Here is a 19,049-nt window from a genome sequence, read left to right as displayed (position 1 = left end):
ATAGAGCATCAAAAATAAAGAAAAGAGAAACAGATAAGAAATAGCAAGAACAAAAACATATGATCAAAAGTTTGTGAGCTCAGGGTTTAGGGATGAGGTCACTGAGAAGCTGAGGGTTAAACTAAGGTGTGAGGCATGATAAAAACCAAGCTGTCCAGGTTAGAGTTGGTGTTAGAGTTCGAACTGGGGCAAGAGTTAGGGATTGAGAAGAGGACTGGTTTAAGTAGGGGTTGGCTCTGCGTTTGGATTAGAGTAAGGAAAGGTGGATGGTGCGCACATACACGTGGCGCACAATAATTGCATCATTTAACGTTTTCATGTGGTAAAGAAACAGAGAGATTGTCTTTCTTCAAACACTAAATCTCATACATTTCTACACCATGGATAAATAACAATTTAAGCATTTTCTCAATTCATTATTCATGTGAAAGCAAAATTAATCAAAAAGTGACAGTAAAGAAAAATAAAAAAATGAAAGAACGCACAGAGAATTACATCAATACATATGAGAGTGTTTGAACTTAAATGCATTTAACGCATGATTAATTTGTATTTGCGTCACGGGTATCACGGTCATAATAACAGTACTCATGCTGCCACAAATATAACATATATTAGGACATATGCAGCCTGTCTCAAGACAGCGTCAATACAAAATAAGAATTACGCCCTTAGTGAGTAGCAGTGATTGTTTCTTATCACCTTTCCAGCCATACTTCCTGAAGACAAGTGGACATCATTAATAATTACTGAGTCGGGGGGAGGAGCCTAGCGCGCAACCAAGATGGCCGCGTAGGTGCGAGGCTCCCGAGGACCTCCGTGACCTCCTACACATATCCTGAAAATATCCTGTCCTAGATGAGGGGACTGTCTTGGTGAGCCCGAGCTGAGGTGGCACCCGTTTTCCGCTTCCAAATTGGACCTCGGACACCGGCGGGAACATCGATCGAGGTTTGCGGCCTTCTCCACGCCGGACCCCGGATTGGATCTGTGGGGTCATCCGGAGACAAAGTGAACAACAGCGGCGGCGGGCAGGGCTCGGCGACTCGCGTACCCCGCACTTTCACTTTCGCTTTTGCACCCTCCTTGCTGTCTTGGCGAGGTTGGGTCGCGGGGCGCAGTGAGGTGGTGTGGCCTCGTTGGGGTACCCTGCCGGCCCGCCGGCTGTGATCCACCCCGCAGGTCTGTGGTGGCCCCCCCGGAGCCCGTGACCCGGTTTCCCTGCCCTTTACGACGTGATTGGCACGATCGGGGGACTGGAACCATGTCCACAAAGCAAGATGGCGACCAGGCAAAGGTGAAATCGACCCGACGTGGCGCAGCCCAGCAGTCTAACAGCATGGACCGCTACACCCTCCAGAAGGGATCTCCTGAGGTGCCGCGTAGGTCCCCTGAGGGCCCGACTGATTCTCCTGCTCTGCCCGCGGATCTGACCCTGCGGGATGTCATGGGTGCTATCGCCGAGATGAAGGCCTCGGTGAGCCAGCGTTTTGATACACTGGCGCAGAAGATAGACTCGGTCCTCGTGGATGTTGGCTTGGTGAGGGCCGATCTATCCAAGACCAATGATCGGGTCGATTCTTTGGCCCACACCACATCGGGCCTCACGACAGATGTGGCGACCCTCCAAAAGGAGGTGCGCCGGCTTGGCCAGGCGAGTGCGCTGATGGACCGCCGCTTGGAGGATTCCGAGGGTCGGGCCCGGAGGAACAATGTCCGCATTATTGGGGTGCCTGAGGGACGTGAGGAGGCGGCGGCGGACCTATTCGTGGAGGACTTGATTCTCACTCATCTCCAGCCCCGGGGGCTGAGTAAATTCTTCGCGGTGGAACGGGCCCACAGGGTTCCCGGGGGAAGGCCTAAGACCGGAGCCCCTCCGAGGCCTCTCATTGCCCGGATTTTCAACTTTCGGGACAGAGATGCCATTCTGCAATCCTCCAGACTACAGGGACCGGTCAGACTCGACAACATGGACATCAATTTTTATCCTGATTTCACTCCAGCGGTCCAAAAGCAGAGACTGAGCTTTCTCGGAGTCAAACGTCGTCTACGGGACCTTAACCTCAAGTATGCGATGCTTTTCCCAGCTAAGCTGCGGGTGGAGGTGGATGGCCGCACGCACTTTTTTGATCGTCCCGAAGCGGCTGGGGACTGGCTGGATACTTTGTCTGGGGATCGGGCTCGGGGGGGTGGGGGGGGGAGCGGTTGGGGGAAGAGGGCTCGCCGGACCAGGACTGAGGGACTAATATTAGGCCTCGCTCTGGACAAAATTGATGTCACTTTGGATTGTTCGTCTGTTCGAGTAAGTTCCCCTCCTGTGGAGGTCGTGTGGGGTCTCTTGGGGGTTCTCCCTCCTCCTCTGGGGGCTTAGATAGTTTAACCAACTATGGGGCGACAGGCACACTGCACTTTGCGGGGGCTGTTTGGGCTCATGCAGGGGTGCAGGGAGGGGGGAGTTTTGTTGGGGTGGGTGGGTTGGGGTGGGGTGTTGTACGTTTTTACCACAAGGCAAACCCTTTTTTGTATTGATCTTAAGGTGCTCTCCGGGGGACGAATGATGGCTTTTGTGTGTGATGGGGGGTAGAGACTTGACTTTGTTGTCTTGGAACGTTAATGGACTGGGGGATAGGATCAAACGAGGTGTGGTCCTGCAGTATTTGAAACGAATCTCACCCGATGTAGTCTTTCTGCAGGAGACACACCTTATTGGTAACTCCTTTTGTGCCATGAATCGGCGTGGCTACCGTTTAGTGGCCCACTCGGGCTTCACGTCGGGCTCACGGGGTGTGGGTATCATGGTGAAGAACTCGCTCCCGTTGGAAATTGATGAGGTGCTCCATGATGATAGGGGACGCTACACTGTCTTGGTGGGGAGAATGGAGGGCAAAGTAGTTGTCTTTGTATCAGTATACGTCCCACCGGGGCTACAGTCGACCACTTTTGCAGACCTGGGGCGCCTCCTCCTTGGCCTTCCGGGGGGGCTTCTGGTAGTTGGGGGGGACTTCAATGCGGCGGTTTCTGGGACTGTGGATCGTCACCCCCCTAGGGACCTCCCCCGGGCACAGGCGTGGCTGTCCGGCCTCTTGGATACACTGGGATTGGTGGACTGCTGGCGCTTAAAACATCCCACGCAGCTGCAGTACACTTTCCACTCGGGGGCCCATGGTAGCCTCTCACGGCTTGATTATGTCCTTGTCCCGGCGGCCTATGTTGGGAGGGTAGGAGAGGTGCGCCATTTGGCGCGGGGTATTTCAGATCACTCCCCGCTCCTGTTACGCATTGATGTCTTCCCGAGGGGTGAGGGCAGGGTAGTTCCAATCAATGCTTGGTACCTGCGCGACCCCATCATTCGCGCTGACTTGATTAAATCCTTACAGCGATACTTTGATGAGAATGTGGGGTCCGTCCCTTCGGCTATCTCCCTGTGGGAAGCCTTCAAGACAGTTCTCAGAGGGGAGGCCCTATCCCTTATTTCCCATGCCCGGAGGCGCGAGCGGGAGGAGGTGACCCGGGTGGAGGCTGAAATCGTCGAATTGGAGGGGGATCTAGAGGGTGGGGTGACAGATGCTGCGCTACATGTCCTACAGCTTAAGCAGGCGGCCTACAGGGCCCTCGTCACGGAGGCGGCCAGGGGCCTCAGTAGGGAGCAACAGGGGCGACTGTATGATGTGGGTGATAAGGCTGGTAAACTGCTCGCGTGGTTGGATAAAAAGGAGAGAGCGAATCGTGTGGTCCCGCTGATTGAGAGGATGGATGGTGTGAGTGTAACCGAGCCAGAAGAAATTGTCTCCTGTTTCGCGGATTATTTCCGTGAAGTGTATTCCCCGGTTTCTCCCTGCTCGGAGGAGGATTCGCATGCCCTGCTTAGGGATATCGCGCTCCCTTCCCTTTCGGAGGAGGACAGGGTGTCGTTGGATGCCGCTCCCACCTCCGACGAAATTGCCCTCACCATACGCTCGGTCGCCTCTGGCAAGGCCATGGGCCCGAATGGCATCCCTATCGAGTTGTATAAGTTGCGACCGGATGCATTGGCACCCCACCTTCGCGCGATGTTCCTGGCGGCCCACTCGCTGGGCTCCCTCCCGCTGGACCAGCGTCTGGCTACAATCGTGGTGATCCACAAGGAAGGGAGACCTCGGGACCGGGTTACATCCTATCGGCCTATCTCGCTCTTAAATGCGGAGCCCAAAATTCTTGCCAAGGTGCTGGCCAATCGGCTGGTCGGCGTGGTGGGCGATCTGGTCCATCAAGACCAGTCCGGCTTTATTCCCCATCGCAACACGGCCCTTAATCTGCGGCGCTTGCACGGGGTGCTCGCACGTGTTCCATTCGTGCGGGTGCCGGCCATACTGGCGTCCTTAGACGCCACCATGGCGTTTGACACGCTTGAGTGGCCATACATTTGGGCGATGCTGGCGAAGTTTGGATTTGGCCCGGGTTTCATCAGTTGGGTCAAATTGTTGTACTCGTGCCCATTGGCGCAGGTGGTGGTAAACGGAAGAGTATCGGCCCCATTCGAGCTGGGCCGGGGCACGCGGCAGGGCTGCACCCTTGTCGCCGCTCCTGTTTGCGCTCGCCTTGGAGCCCCTGGCGGAGTGGCTGCGGTGGGAGCCTTCCATCCGTGGTCTCCGTTGGACCCCCGAGTACGAGGACCGCGTGTCCCTATACGCTGACGACATCCTTTTGTACCTAGCCTCCCCACGTAAATCACTAATAGTCCTGGTTGATGTTTTACGTTCATTTGGCCGCAACTCAGGCCTTGTCATCAACTGGGCTAAATCATGTGTTAATGTGCTCTCCGGGGAGGCTCCCGTCCTCCCGCGGGGCTGTCCGATCCAGATTGCCGCTCAGGGGTTTAGGTACCTAGGTGTCTACATTACCCTGGACCCGGAGGCCCGCTACGAGCGGAACTTGCTTCCCCCCCTCCAGCGCTTGAAGGAGGACGTCGCGCGCTGGCGGCGCCTGCCGCTTTCGCCGCTCGGCCGGGCGGCGCTGTTTAAAATGATGTCGTTGCCACGCTTCCTGTACGCTCTCCAGAACACTATGGACTTAGTCCCAGCGCGCTACTTCCGTGAGGTGGAGAGTCTACAGCGCCGCCTGTTCTGGGACGGGAGGCCGCGTATTGCCCTGGCAAAGTTGACGCTCCCATGGTACGACGGGGGGATTGCCCTCCCGGATATTAAACGGTATTACTGGGCCTCCCAGTTAGCTGCACTCAACCATGGCCTCTACGGGCCCGCCTTGAACCCGGCATTTGAAATGGACAAGATGCTACTGCCCGGTGGCGACTACAATCGAGCGCTCTATTCTGGCGCGCCCGACGCTCGCCTGACGGGACCTACGCGTGTCATGGTGCGAGTATGGCACGCGGGTAATGCAGCTATGGGGTGGAAGGACCGTTTGACCCGGGCGTCACCACTGTACGCATCTGAGAGGTTGGGCTCCCTGTGGACCTCGAAGGGCTTCGAGAAGTGGGACATGATCGGCATTAGTAAAGTCGGGGATCTCTGGACGAGGGGGGGATTTAAAACATTCGAGATGCTGCAGACGGAGTTTCAGCTGCAGGACAGTGAATACTTTCGGTACCTGCAGGTCCGTCATGCACTGGGCTCCGTCTTCCCAGACGTCGCCTCCATCCCGGAGTCTTCCCCCCTGGAGGACAGAGTGCTAGATGGCCATGTCCCAGACAGCACGATCTCCCTTATTTACAAAAAGCTGATCAATGACCGCTCGGGCTTGCTAACTGGCCTCCGAGAGGCTTGGGTTGCCGATGGGCTGGAGTTGGACGACGAAGACTGGACCTCCGCGGTGGCCTCTCCGAAGGAGGTGGCCATACCGGCTCGCCTTCGCTTCGTCCAGCTTAAGATACTCCACCGGGTCTACATGACGGGGCCAAGGCTTCTGCGTATGGGCTATGCTGAGGATGGGCTGTGTAAGCGTGGGTGTGGTGCCTTGGCGACCTTTCTGCATATTTTGTGGGAATGTCCGAAGGTGGAGCGATTTTGGCGTGGTGTGCACGAGGTCCTGCGAGTGGTTACGCGTGTCGCGCTGCTGCCTGAAGCGAGGAGGTGCCTGTTGAATGTGTGGGAACCAACTGACTACTCGGCTCCGCAGATGTGGTGGGTGACTCTGGGATATATGGTAGCTAAGCGGGATATTGCTCAACTGTGGGGATCCCAGAAGCCCCCGGCGGTGTCGGCCTGGAAAGAACACATGGACTGGTGCATGTTTCGAGAAAAGGTGGTGTATGTGGCGAGGGGTAAGCCTGGGACATGGGTGAAAGTATGGGGCCCCTGGAACGCCTATCGTGGGGGTATCTGCGCGCCACCACTGCTGCCTGCTGCCTCACCAGCCCCGTCCCCTTAGCTGACTCCTTCCCCCAGCCCCGGGCACAGGGTTCCCCCAGTCCTTGCTCTGTTCCCCTTCCCCTCTTTAGACTCCTGTGGCTACTTGGGGTCCCCCATTCGGGGAGCACGTGCTGCTACTGTCGATTGCGGGTTGCCTTGTGGGTGTGGTTTTTTCTTGTTGTTTGTATAAAATGAAACCGTATTGTGGGGTCTGACTGATATGGCCCACGGCATTGATACCTCCTGAATATGCTCCTCTGCAATACCAAGTGTTTTATGAACGTATGTCATATGCTCCTGTCATCCTAGCGGCCGGCCGGAAGGTTGTAGGCCCATACCTGTATATTCTTGAGATTTGTAATAAACGGTTTCAAAAACAAAAAAAAAAAAAAAAAAAAAAATAATAATAATTACTGAGTCTTTTACAATCAAGCTCAAAGAGAGTAAACATATGTAGTCGAGAACCCGGTATGGATGAAAAAGATTGACTAAATTCAACACATACCAAGGGGTATTGCAGAATAAAATACGCTGCTCTTTAGGAGTAATCAGATTATCACATTGATCAATATTGTACCCCAGTGGGTCAATCTGCAGGCAACATGCATGTCTCATATGCATATCTAAGTTACACTATTCTAAAACACCTCCAGTACCCGATGTAAAAACATTAATCAAATTAAAGGATGCTATTATTAACTTAGCCTCCCCCGCTATCCCGGGGACCACCACTTCCCGAGGGTTTATTTACTTTTTAAATGGGGAGGCGTCTCAGACCCCCCCAGCCCTGGGGACTGCCACCTCACCGGGGCTATTCCTGAACAAATGTGTGTGGGGGGGGGGGGGGGGGGGGGGGACACGTTAACCAACCACTTTACTGCTCCCACCAAGCCATAGCAAACACACTGCTTCCAGAAAAGCGAGAGCTGGAAGTGGAGCAAAGTTGCTTTCAAAGAGAGGGAGCTGCATGTTCAGCAGCTCCCTCTGTAAAAGCAATGCCAGCTCCTTCAGGAGGCAGGGAGCGGGTAGGGATCAGAGGGGCCTTTAGCCTCCCCAGGGGGGTCCCCAACAGTTGTAAGTGGATGACATGGGCGGGACCAAGGAACCCAGAAGAGGCCTTGCCCAGGGGGATAGGCACTCGACCACTTCCATTTGATTAAAAAAAAAAAAAAAAGTATGGGTCCCAAGGAGATGGAGTCCCCGGGGCCGAAATCAGCCTGGGGAGAGGGGCCACGCAGCCCCCCTCCTCCATTCAAAAAAGGCCTGGCCCAGATGGATGCGGTCCAGGAGCCGAAATCGGCCCAGGGAACGGGGCTCCTCCGTCCCCGTCCCCCCCCTATAAAATTTTAGAAATGACTACAAAAGCTCAATCAGCAAGTCGCAAGAGGCCCGCTCCCTATCTCCACCACTCTGCAAACACACCCCCTTGGCGCACAACTGGTTGGGGGCGGTAATACACTTTACTCCTGAGGGTCCTTGGGGATCAACAACCCCTCCTCTTACCTCCAGTAAGTCTCACAGAGTGGGATTGCAGAGAGGTTGTCGGAGGCTCGCACCCTTTCTCCACCACTCTACAAACGCGCCTCCTATCGCACTACTGGTTGGGGGATGAAGTCCCCTTGGCTGCTAAGGGTCCTTGGGGGTCAACAATCCCTCCTGATATCTCCAGTAAGTCCCACACAGCGGGACTGCTAACAGTTGAAAGGCAACGCCCCCTTTCTCCACCACTCTGCAAACGCGACTACTAGTTAAACAAGCATTGAAAATGCAATAGGTCTCGCCTTTGATTAAGTTCAAGCCATTTAATTTGCTAATGGTATTTTATAGCAAAGCAAATGGCTTTAACTTAATAAAAGGCGAGACCTATTGCATTTTTAATGCTTGTTACTTACCTTTTACCAAGGGGGCGGGCGGAGGTGTCATTACCAGTCTCTTGCTGGGCCGGCCCAATAATGTACACAGATTGAGCAGGGGCAGGGGGCCTGAGCAGAAGTAGCCTCACTCGTATTCAGGCGTGGTTCACCATTGTGAACTAATTCGTGCACAAAAAGTCCTGACAACATTGGCATTTTTTATCTCAGTGAATTTAAGAAAACATGCCTCTCTTAGAGAACCCCTCCCCTTCATGTTCTTAATACTCTTAATCGAAAAGGCGCAATCCACAAATGTGGGCCACATTTTCTAGGGTGCCAGGGCCTATTTTTGATTCCAATCCAACCCTGTGCAAACCTATGGCATGTCTTTCAGTGTGAGGCACTAGCCTGGTCCCCAAGTAAGAAGGAAGAGTTATCCTCTTCATCAGCAGATGCGGCCAGAGCTGCTATGGGAGGCTGGGAGATGGGGCCAGTCCTGCTATGGAAGGCTGTGAGCTCTATAACTTGGCAGCTCCGACTCTGGGGTCGGCGGGAGAGCTGAGCTGTGAGTGCAGCAGGGAGGGGGAGGAAGGGGCTGGAGCGCGGTTGGGGCAGGGCTGGCTCAGGCTGCAGGCGCTGGTGTTGTCATGCTGCCGGCGGTGTTTGCGGCTAATAGGACCGCTTCCTGGGGCTTCTGTAGTCGTCGGGTGCTGAGAGGGGCTTTTGCAGCGCCTGCAGGTAGCGCCACCAGGCCAGGATTCAGAGCAGTCAAAGCCTTGACAATCTCTTCCCGACTGACGCTACTGGATCTCCATGGCTGGGGACTGAGGACCCACCGTGCGAGACATGCCGGGTGTACCCATGGGGGGAGGACACAAGAGCACCGGAGGCAGCAGACAGCTAGGAGTCGCCGCGGCCGGTAGGTGCGTTGCTGCTGTGCTCCGCGCTCTTCTACTGGGGCCCAGGGGCCGCATTGTTAATGTTTATATACTCGCAACGCCGCTTGCCTTGGCTGTGAGTCCGGGTCAGCTGTGTGTGTGTATATGTGGTGGGTGGGGGGGAGAGGGAGGGTACGAATGAGCTCATACACATACTGAGAAGTCCACGGAAATGCACTCTGACAATCCAAAGTCCAGTGCCCCATAAGACACACGAGCACACGCCGATAAAAAGAAGCACTCACCATGACGTTATTGTCTGGCTTTTTCTGCTGTGGCCTCGCCTGCTAAAAGGTTTCTTATCTTTATGGGGCCATGTGTTTGGCTCCATAAAGATAGGAAACCTTTTACTTCAGAAGGAAAGCAGGCGAGGCAGTCCAAGTGGGACGGCAGAAAAAGCCGAGCAAATACGTCATGACCAACTCTGTTCCAATGGCTGGCCACCGTTTACCATAAAAGGTGATGCCGGCCAATGGAAAAGAGGGGCGGGGCTTAAAGCCCTCTAACGAAAAGACCTCAAAACCCTAAATCACGCCAGCAAGACTACGCATGTGTGCAGCCTATGCTAGCGAGACCTAAAAAACACAGAAATTCACTTAAAAAAACAGAGGTTACAGGGACGTTATAGTTAGCCTCAGACTTTACTCATATAAAACCAATAAAATTCAGAAGTGACAGTTACCAGAGTTAACTATAAGTTAGATCCCTTGCAATGCACTGCTTATGACCTCAGATATTACATCACTCATGACGCTGTTTTCTCCTAGCGAGATAAAAGCTACGGCCCGAAATGCTGAACGGAATTACACGAAAATTGACAGAAAGGTAGGTCTTGCTTCAGAAAGAGCCCTTCTTTTAAATGGTGTAAAAAAGTTCCGTAGTTCCTGAGAAATTAGAAAAAGAAAAAATGTTGATATCTGTGGGCGCGGTGGCTTCGCAAACCCTCCTGAGCACGAGCTTCATTCTCATTGGCTGCCAACACTCCAAACCAGGAACTGTTGGCAGCCATCTTGTGACTCGGTAGAACCTCGTGCCTTGCGCTGTCCTTCATCCTTAGTGCGTTCGTCACCCAATAACCATCTTGGAGGGAGGAGGTGTTACCGTGTTAGGACACTGCCTGAAGGTCCTGTGTTGCGCTGATGCCTTGCGCGAGCAGAATCTCCAGGCAGGGTGGGCGGGGCCTAAAGGCGACAGGGCGGACACAAACCCCGCTTTCAAAGAACACAGAGAAAACCAACAACTATAGGTCTCGCCAAGGCGAGCAGCGCATGCGCTGCAACGCAAGGGAGACCTAAAAAACTAAGAGCGGGGACCGCGGGGTGCCCCCACAGCCCCGGGGCCTGCCACCTCCCCAGGGCTATGCTGATTATGTACGGGGGCAAGCGGCCCCCTCGCAGCCCCAGGGAACGCCACCTCCCCGGGGCTTTAAACGTTGGGAGGGGGTCCGCGCGGACCTCCTCCTGGAGCCCTTGATGGCCCTGGGGCCCGCCACCACCCAGGGCGGCTCAAATAACCCCTGGCTCGTTGTAAATTGAGGGATTAAGTCTCCTTGAATCCTGAGGGTCCCTGGGGGCCAACTAGCCCACCAGGTACCTCCAGTAAGCGCCACAGAGCTGCGTTGCAGAGAGGTGGTCCGAGGCCACGCCCCTTTTCACACTACTCTGCAAACGCGGCTTCTGGTGCACTGCTGGTGGGGCGATGAGGTCCTCTTGTGTCCTGACGACTTCAGGACACAAGAGGACTTCAGCCTCCGAGCAGCAGTGCACCAGAAGCCTCTTTTTCAGCGTGGTGTAAAAAGGGGTATAGCCTAGGAACACCTCTCTGCAATGCAGCTCTGTGGCGCTTACTGGAGGTACCTGGTGGGCTACTTGGCCACCAGGGACCTTTAGGATTCAAGTAGACTTAATAGGGATGTTATAGTTAGAAATTAGCATTTAAAAAACTTTGAAAATTCACTGAAAAACCATAGGATTAGGGGACATAATTAGAAATTCTCATTTAAAAAACCATTGAAATTCACTGAAATAAACATAGGTTTCAGGGACGTTATTGTTAGGAATTAGCATTTAAAAAACCTATGAAAGTCACTGAAAAAAAAACATAGGTTTGAGGGAAGTTATAGTTAGAAATTAGCATCTAAAAAACCTTAGCAATTCACTGAAAAAAAAACACAAGTTTCAGAGACGTTATAGTTAGTTGAACATTTCACTTGTACAAAACCAGAGAAACTCGGCCGTTATAGTTAGTAGAGATAACTATAACTAGCGCCCCCGCAATGCACTACTGAAGACGTCACATATTACATCACCCATGACATGGTGGGTGACATCACTCATGACATCACTTATGACATCTCAAATGACATCACTGATGACATCATCCATGTGATAATCTGATGCACCTCCTCACAGCCTAATAAAACCTTTTATACACCGACTCTAAAATACAGATTATCAATATTGAAAGCATAGACAGACCAATAGCAGTTAGTACATACCCACTCAGTAATTCATAGGTCTACACACAAACATCTACCCATACAGTAACTCATACATGCAGTCACTCATCAATACAGCACTATCATATGCACTCATACACCTATACATACACCCACACCGCCACCCATCCATAGACTTACTCACACACCTACTCCATCATGCGAAAAATCACACATCCATTTACTCACCTATACAGTTATACACAGACCACCTCACTTATTTATACAAATACTAAAACATACTTACTTTCTCTTATACAGTCACTAATACAAGCACACACTCATCCAGGCAGCCACTCTCACAATCACTCACTCTCACGTATAGTGATTTATATACTCCAACACTCATATACTGTCATTCACATATGTAGTTACTCACATATATATCACTGAAATATCCAATCACTCACCAACACACCCATACCAACCCATACAGCCCTTCACAGATGCACTCTTCATCCCATACACCCAGTGAATCACCCTCTCACACATCTATGAACAGAGTCACCGACCCCCCACCCACTCACAATCACACTCAGGCACCCATATAGATACTCAGACAACCAATCAATAACCGAAATAGACAGTCATGTAGCTATTCACCAACCCATGCAGCCACGTATACACCAACTGACAGACTGATACAGACATTTACACAGTTTAATCAATAACCCATGCATTCACTAAGATACGCTTAATCAGACACTTATACAATCAGTCACGCACCTACTAAATCATCCATTCAGACACTTATACACCCACTCATTCTTCACAACACCTTGGTATATAGTATGTATGTATATGTATATGTATATATATATATATATATATATATATATATATATATATATATATATATTTTTTTTTTTTCCACTGAAAAAACCATAGGTTTCAGGGGCGTTCTAGTTAGCTGGACTTTTCACTCGTACAAAACCATTGAAATTCCCCTGTTATAGTTAGTTCAGCTAACTATAACCCGCGCACCCGCAATGCACTGCTGATGATGTCACATATTACATCACTCATGACATGGTCAGTGACATTACTGATGACATCATCCAGTGAGTGTGTGTTTTTCTGAAAATTACATATGTTTTATATATGTATATCTCAAGGTCGATGGAAGAATAAATGGGTATATAAGTGTCTAAATGGATGATTTGTTTTTGAAAAATTGATTGTATAACTGACTGATTAAGTGTATCTTAGTGAATACATGGCTTAGTGAGTAATGTTTAAATATGTAAATATCTGTATCAGTCTCTCACTTTGTGTATAAGTGGCTGCATGGGTTGATGAGTAGCTACATGAGTGTCTATATAGGTTATTAGTTGGTTTATTGAGTATCAGTATGAGTGTCTGAGTGTCTGAGTGGCTGTATGGTTCGGGGGGGGTATTACACAGTGCATAGGTGCATGAATGAGTGACTCACTGTTTGTATGTGTTGAAGACAGCATGTGTGCAGGACTGTATGGGTGGATGAGTGTGTGCATGGGTGTGTTAGTGAGTGAATGACTGTCTCAATAGTGTCTTTATGAGTAACTACATATGTTTTAAACTAGTATATGTGACTATTGGTGTATATAAGTGAGAATATGTGAGAGTGAGAGATTGAAAGAGTTCCTGTATGAATAAGTATGTGTTTCTGTAAGTGATTGTTTAAAAGACTAAGTATGTGTAAGTTTATGTAGAAGTAAGTGTGGTGGTGTGTGTATAACTGTATATGCAAGTAAATGGATGTTTGATTCTTTATTAGCATGAGTGACTATGTGTGTGAGTAACTCTATGGATGAGTGGCTATGTGCAACAGGATGTATAGGTGTATGAGTACATATGATGAGTGAGTACATGTATGAGTGACTGTATAGGACTGTTGGTGAATGAGTGGATGTGTATGTGGATCTTAGAATGACTGAATAGGTTGTTGTAACTGATATTGGTATGTCCATTGTTTTGAAAATTTTTGTTTCTATTTTTGAATGTGTGTATCAAAGGTTATATTATGGTGAGAGGAGGTCTGCCACTCTATCACAAGGATGATGTTATCAGTGATGTCATCAGTGATGTCATTTGAGATGTCATCAGTGATGTCACTGACCATGTCATGAGTGATGTAATATGTGACGTCATCAGCAGTGCATTGCGGGCGCGCGAGTTATAGTTAGCTGAACTAACTATAACGGGGGAATTTCAATGGTTTTGTACGAGTGAAAAGTCCAGCTAACTATAACGCCCCTGAAACCTATGTTTTTTTCAGTGAATTTCTAAGGTTTTTTAAATGCTAATTCCTAACTATAACGTGCCTGAAACCTATGGTTTTTTCAGTGAATTTCAAAGGTTTTTTAAATGCTAATTTCTAACTGTGCCTACAGAGATAGGACATGTGAAGAAAGAAGAAAAAACGCACAGAAAGAAAAAAAAGAAATGCAGAAAGAAGCAACAGAAGTCCTCAAAGACGAAGAAAAGTGCAGGAAGAAGGATAACGTGCAGAAAGAACAAATAGAAGAGCAGAAAGAAGCCTTGTTGCAAAATCATCCTGTACCCTCAACTTTTTCAGACAGATACTGGTGGTAACAGTCTGACTAACCAGTCCTAGAGCCAGTGCTATGTTAAAAGACACTCAGAATACAGTGAACACACCTACATACACTAGGGAACACTATGCGTTGGGGTCCCCCTGTGATTAACATGACCTCCTCTGTAAGCCCCTAGTATATAATAGGGCAGGGGATTAAAACTACGTCTTAAAACGCGCCACTGGGCGTGTTTGCACACGTCACCTCAGGCCCCGTCCCCACACTTCCCCACTGTGTAAACACGCCCTGTGGCCGTTTTAAGTTGGGAGATTAAGTCTCCTTGAACCCTAGGGTCTAACTAGACCACTAGGTACCTCCAGTAAGCGCCACAGAGCTGCATAGCAGAGAGATGTAAAAAGGGGCACGACCTAGACCACCTCTCTGCAACGCAGCGGCGCTTACTGGAAGCACCTGGTGGTCTAGTTGGCCCCCAGGGTCCCTCAGGATTGAAGGGGAATTATTTCCCCAACTTAAAACGTGCTGCAGGGCTTGTTTGCACACGTTAACTCAGGCCCCGTCCCCTCCCTTCACCACTGTGTAAACACGCCCTGTGGCCGTTTTTAGTTGGGAGATTAAGTTCATTTGAATCCTGAGGGTCCCTAGGGTCCAACTAGCCCACTAGGTACCTCCAGTAAACGCCACAGAGCTGCGTTGCAGAGAGGTGTCAAAAAGTGGCACGGCCTGGACCACCTCTCTGCAACGCAGCTCAGTGACGCTTACTGGAAGCACCTGGTGGGCTAGTTAGTCCCCAGGGGCCCTCAGGATTGAAGGGGAATTATTTCCCCAACTTAAAACGCGCCATAGGGCGTGTTTGCACACGTCACCTCAAGCCCCGTCCCCTCCCTTCCCCACTGTGTAAACACGCCCTGTGGCCGTTTTTTAAGTTGGGAGATTAAGTCCCCTTGAATCCAGAGGATCCCTAGGGGCAAAATAGCCCACTAGGTATGTCCAGTAAGCGCCATTCCAGAGAGGTGTAAAAAGGGGCCCTGCCTGCACCACCTCTCTGCAACACAAAGCAGTGGCGCTTACTGGAAGCACCTGGTGGGCTAGTTGGCCCCAGGGTCCCTCAGGATTGAAAGGGAGTTTGCACACGTTAACTCAGGCCCCGTCCCCTCCCTTCACCACTGTGTAAACGCGCCCTGTAGCCGCTCCAAGATGAAGTCCCCTTGAATCCTAAGGGTCCCTAAGGTCAAACTAGCCCACTAGGTACCTCCAGTAAGCGCCACAGAGCTGCGTTGCATAGAAGTGTAAAAAGGGGCGTGGCCTCAGAACACCTGGCTGCAACGCAGCTCCCTGGCGCATACTGGAGATACCTGTTGGGCTAGTTGGCCCTCAGGGACCCTCAGTATTGAAGGGGAATTAATTCCCCAACTTACAACTGGCCAGGGGGCGCGTTTGCAGAGTGCTGTAAGGAGGGGGCGTGGCCTCCGGCGCGATGCCGGTCTTTTATTTATTTTATTTTTTTAAGAAGGAGGGCTGTGTGGCCCCCCTTCTTTTTCTAATTTACTGGCCCTGGGGACCCCATCCCCCAGGGCCTGCACCCTAATTTTTTTTGTTGAAAAAAATAAATTTGGCCCTCCCAAGGCCTAAATCGGCCCTGGGGACCCCAACCCCCCGCTCATGACTTTTTTTTTTTTTTATCTTTAGGAGGGGGCTGCGTTGCCCCCCTCCTCAGGCCACTTATGGCCCCGGGGACCCCATTCCCGGGGGCCGGCCTTTGTTTTTTATTATTTAAAAAAAATATATATTTATAGAAACACCTAGGACATGCTGGACAAACCGTATGTACCTATCACCATGACGATTTGCGTGATATTCATTAAAAGGCGACTATGCATAGAATGAATCCACATGGAATGTATTTACACCGCTAGTGAAGCTCTGACGTGTCTGACGCCCTACCGTGCCTAATCCCGGCGCCCCGCCGGTGGGTACTCTCCAAGTAGACACCCTTGTCGTTTATTTATACAAAAATGGGTAGCTATTGATGGGCACATTTAATTTACACGCACACCAAGCCATTCAAAGGGGATTCGACAAAAAATTCGACCAAACTATGCAAGAAACCCCCCTCACTGTTAGTAAAATACACATCCACCGCCGGATGTGTAATACTTTTTATTTTACTCTCTGGAAAGGAGACGAACCTCACTTTAGAGTCACAGCGTGCTTCGGGCTGAGCCCAATGCTGTGTTACACCCACCAGTGCCCGCCGAGTGCCTCACACCTCTGTGTTGTATTCCACCAGCTAGTGCGTATGCTATGACACTCTCTAGCCCATGTGCACTGTAACACCACCCCGTGAATATGTCATGCCACACTTGCCTTCGCACGGGTTATATTGCCCCATCTAACGTGCCTTCCTCGATGCCTATGTTATAACGCACAGCGCTATGCCATACATATTACAATCTGGGATCCATATCTTTGTCACAGTGCATATGCAACGTTACACTCCCGAGCACGTATTTTATATAACAACTTTAGAGACTAGTTAGGTTACACAACACTGCCCTGTGCATATTACACTCCAAGGCGCATATCGCATAGCAGGCGCTAGTGCCTGTGCTATCTCGCGCTCTCACAATGTATTGCATATTATATTTCATGACCCGGTTCATCTTATATCACACTTTTTGGAGCATAGTTTATACCATATACTATATCTAGTTTTCATTTTCAATCGTGCTCTCAGGACTATGTTCTATATAACACTGCGTCCACCTACCCTTTTCACGGGCATTACATTTTGCGATGGGGGGTGGAGGGTCAGGGGGTGTTTCTGCCAAGTGAGCCCGGAGTCACAGTCACAAACGTCCTCTTCTTCCTGAATAAAAGTGAGATTATGCTGCATACTTGTTCATATTTTAAGTAGTTCGCACAGACACACATTTTAAAAACAATAAAGTTCCTAATACCCACCTTCTCTGAACAGTTAGCTTGCTGCCCCATCCACCTCCTCCCTAGCCTCTGTTGTCTGAATCCATGGACTAGCCTCCTCCCTCCTGCCATGCATGGTCCGATGTGCTGCCACTGCCCTCCATTTAGCATGATGTACCAGTCCACTCCTCCTGCCCTCCATTGCCCAATTCTATGGCCCATCATTGACCTCCTGCTTAGCCTCTGTGCTTAGCTTGCTGCCCTTATTCTCCTTCCCCCTGCCCTCCGATGTCTTTGTGCATGCCCCTGCTCCATCCTTTTTGACCACCATGTTCCATGGACCTGCCACTCCTATCTACTCTGAGTGTTCTGTTGAGCTGCCACTCCCCTCCCACCTGCCTAGCATTGTCAGATGACTGTAACCTGTCCCTGCCACCTCCACCCTGCCTGTGCACATGCCATGCCCCTATCCCCTTCCTCCTGTCCTCCATGGTCCATTTTACTGCCACACTCTTCTGCTCTCCCTGGTCTGTTGTGCTGCAACTTCTCCTCCTGCCTGCCCCGCGCGGTCTGTTGTGAGGCCCCTTCCCCTGAACTCTCTTGTCTGTGCCCAGGTCCTGACCCTCCCTTCTATCCTCCATGGTCCTTTGTGCATGCCCCTGCACCCTCCTTCTTGCCCATCATAGCCATTGTGCTGCCACTAACCCTCCCGCTTGCCATGCATGGTCTTCTGTGCTGCCATGGCCCCTCCCACCTTCCCTGTGTGGTCAGCTAGCTGCCCTGACCCCCTACCATCTTCCCTCCATGGTCTGTGTGTATGCCATCATAGACCCATTGTTGCTCTCCATGGTGTGTCTTGTTTCTAGTGCCCATCCTGCCTGACCTCAATGGTCATCTTGCTGCTCCTGCCCTGCCCCCTTGTCCCCAGCCCTCTGTTTCCATGTGCAGACCCCCATTCCCTCCCTCCTGGCGTGTCTGTTCCATTGTAATGCCCCTGATCCGTCCCTCCTGCCCTTTATGGTCTGTTATGCATCAGCTTTCTCTCCTGTCTGTCCATTATTGTCAGCTAGCTACCATTGCCTCTTTCCCATCTGTTCTCTGTTGTCCATGTGCATGGTCCTGTCCCCTCCCTATTGCTTTCTATGGATTGTTGTGCTGCACTCCCGTCCCGCATGCGCTGTGTGGTGTATTGTGCTGCTGCAAACCCTGATGCCTGCCCTGTAGGGTCAGTTTGGTGCACCTCTCCATGTCCCTCCTGTCCTCTGTTATCCGTGTCCATGTCCCTACCCCAATTCCTACTGCCAACCATGATCCAATGTACCATACTTGCGAACATTTTGAACTTGGTAAGAGGGAGATTTTGAAAAAAAAACTGGGGTATTGATTTTCCCCTTTGAGTTACATTGAAAAAGAGGAGATTGTAGACAGGAGACAGATCAAATAAAGCCCATTTGAGCTTAAAAACATTGGACGTTTCCTGGCTGAAACGGGTCTGTTGGCATGTATGGTTGCACTACCACTGCCTCTTCCTTCTGCCCACAATGGACTATTATATTGCCACAGCCTCTCTTGCCAGTCCTGTATTGTTGGTTTGTTGCCCCTGCCCCCATTTCCACTGCCCTCCATAGTCTGTTGTGCTGCCACTGCCCCTCCTGCCTGCCCAGTGTGGTAAACTTGTTGCCTCTGCACTCTCCTACCTGCCTTCAATTTTCAGAGTCCGTGCCTCTGGCCGCTGCCTCTCAACAGTATCCCAATGAACAACTAGATTGCTAACATTCTATATTTATTACAAAAGTGGGAACGCCTGACGTCATCTTGATGTAATCAAAACTGTAATACCTAGAGTATTTCCTTTAGAAATTACATATATGAGAGGGTCTTATTTGCATCAAAATTATGGTTAGTGCTCTAAAAAACTAAAATGAGGACATATTTTCTGAGTTTTCAAATAGCAACAA

The 19,049-nt window shown here is 50.6% G+C and overlaps 1 protein-coding gene across 2 annotated transcripts in view; it reads right to left on the bottom strand.

Annotated features, from left to right (window-relative positions):
• The window catches only part of PISD (phosphatidylserine decarboxylase), a 351,855-nt gene that overhangs the window by 205,483 nt on the left and 127,323 nt on the right, over window positions 1–19,049 (bottom strand). The window lies entirely within an intron of this gene.

Source organism: Triturus cristatus, chromosome 11 (genome assembly GCF_964204655.1).
Source record: "Triturus cristatus chromosome 11, aTriCri1.1, whole genome shotgun sequence".
In the NCBI taxonomy this organism is placed as follows: Eukaryota; Metazoa; Chordata; class Amphibia; order Caudata; family Salamandridae; genus Triturus; species Triturus cristatus.
The sequence above is the reverse complement of the archived record's forward strand: the minus strand, read 5'-3'. Positions and strand labels throughout refer to the sequence as shown.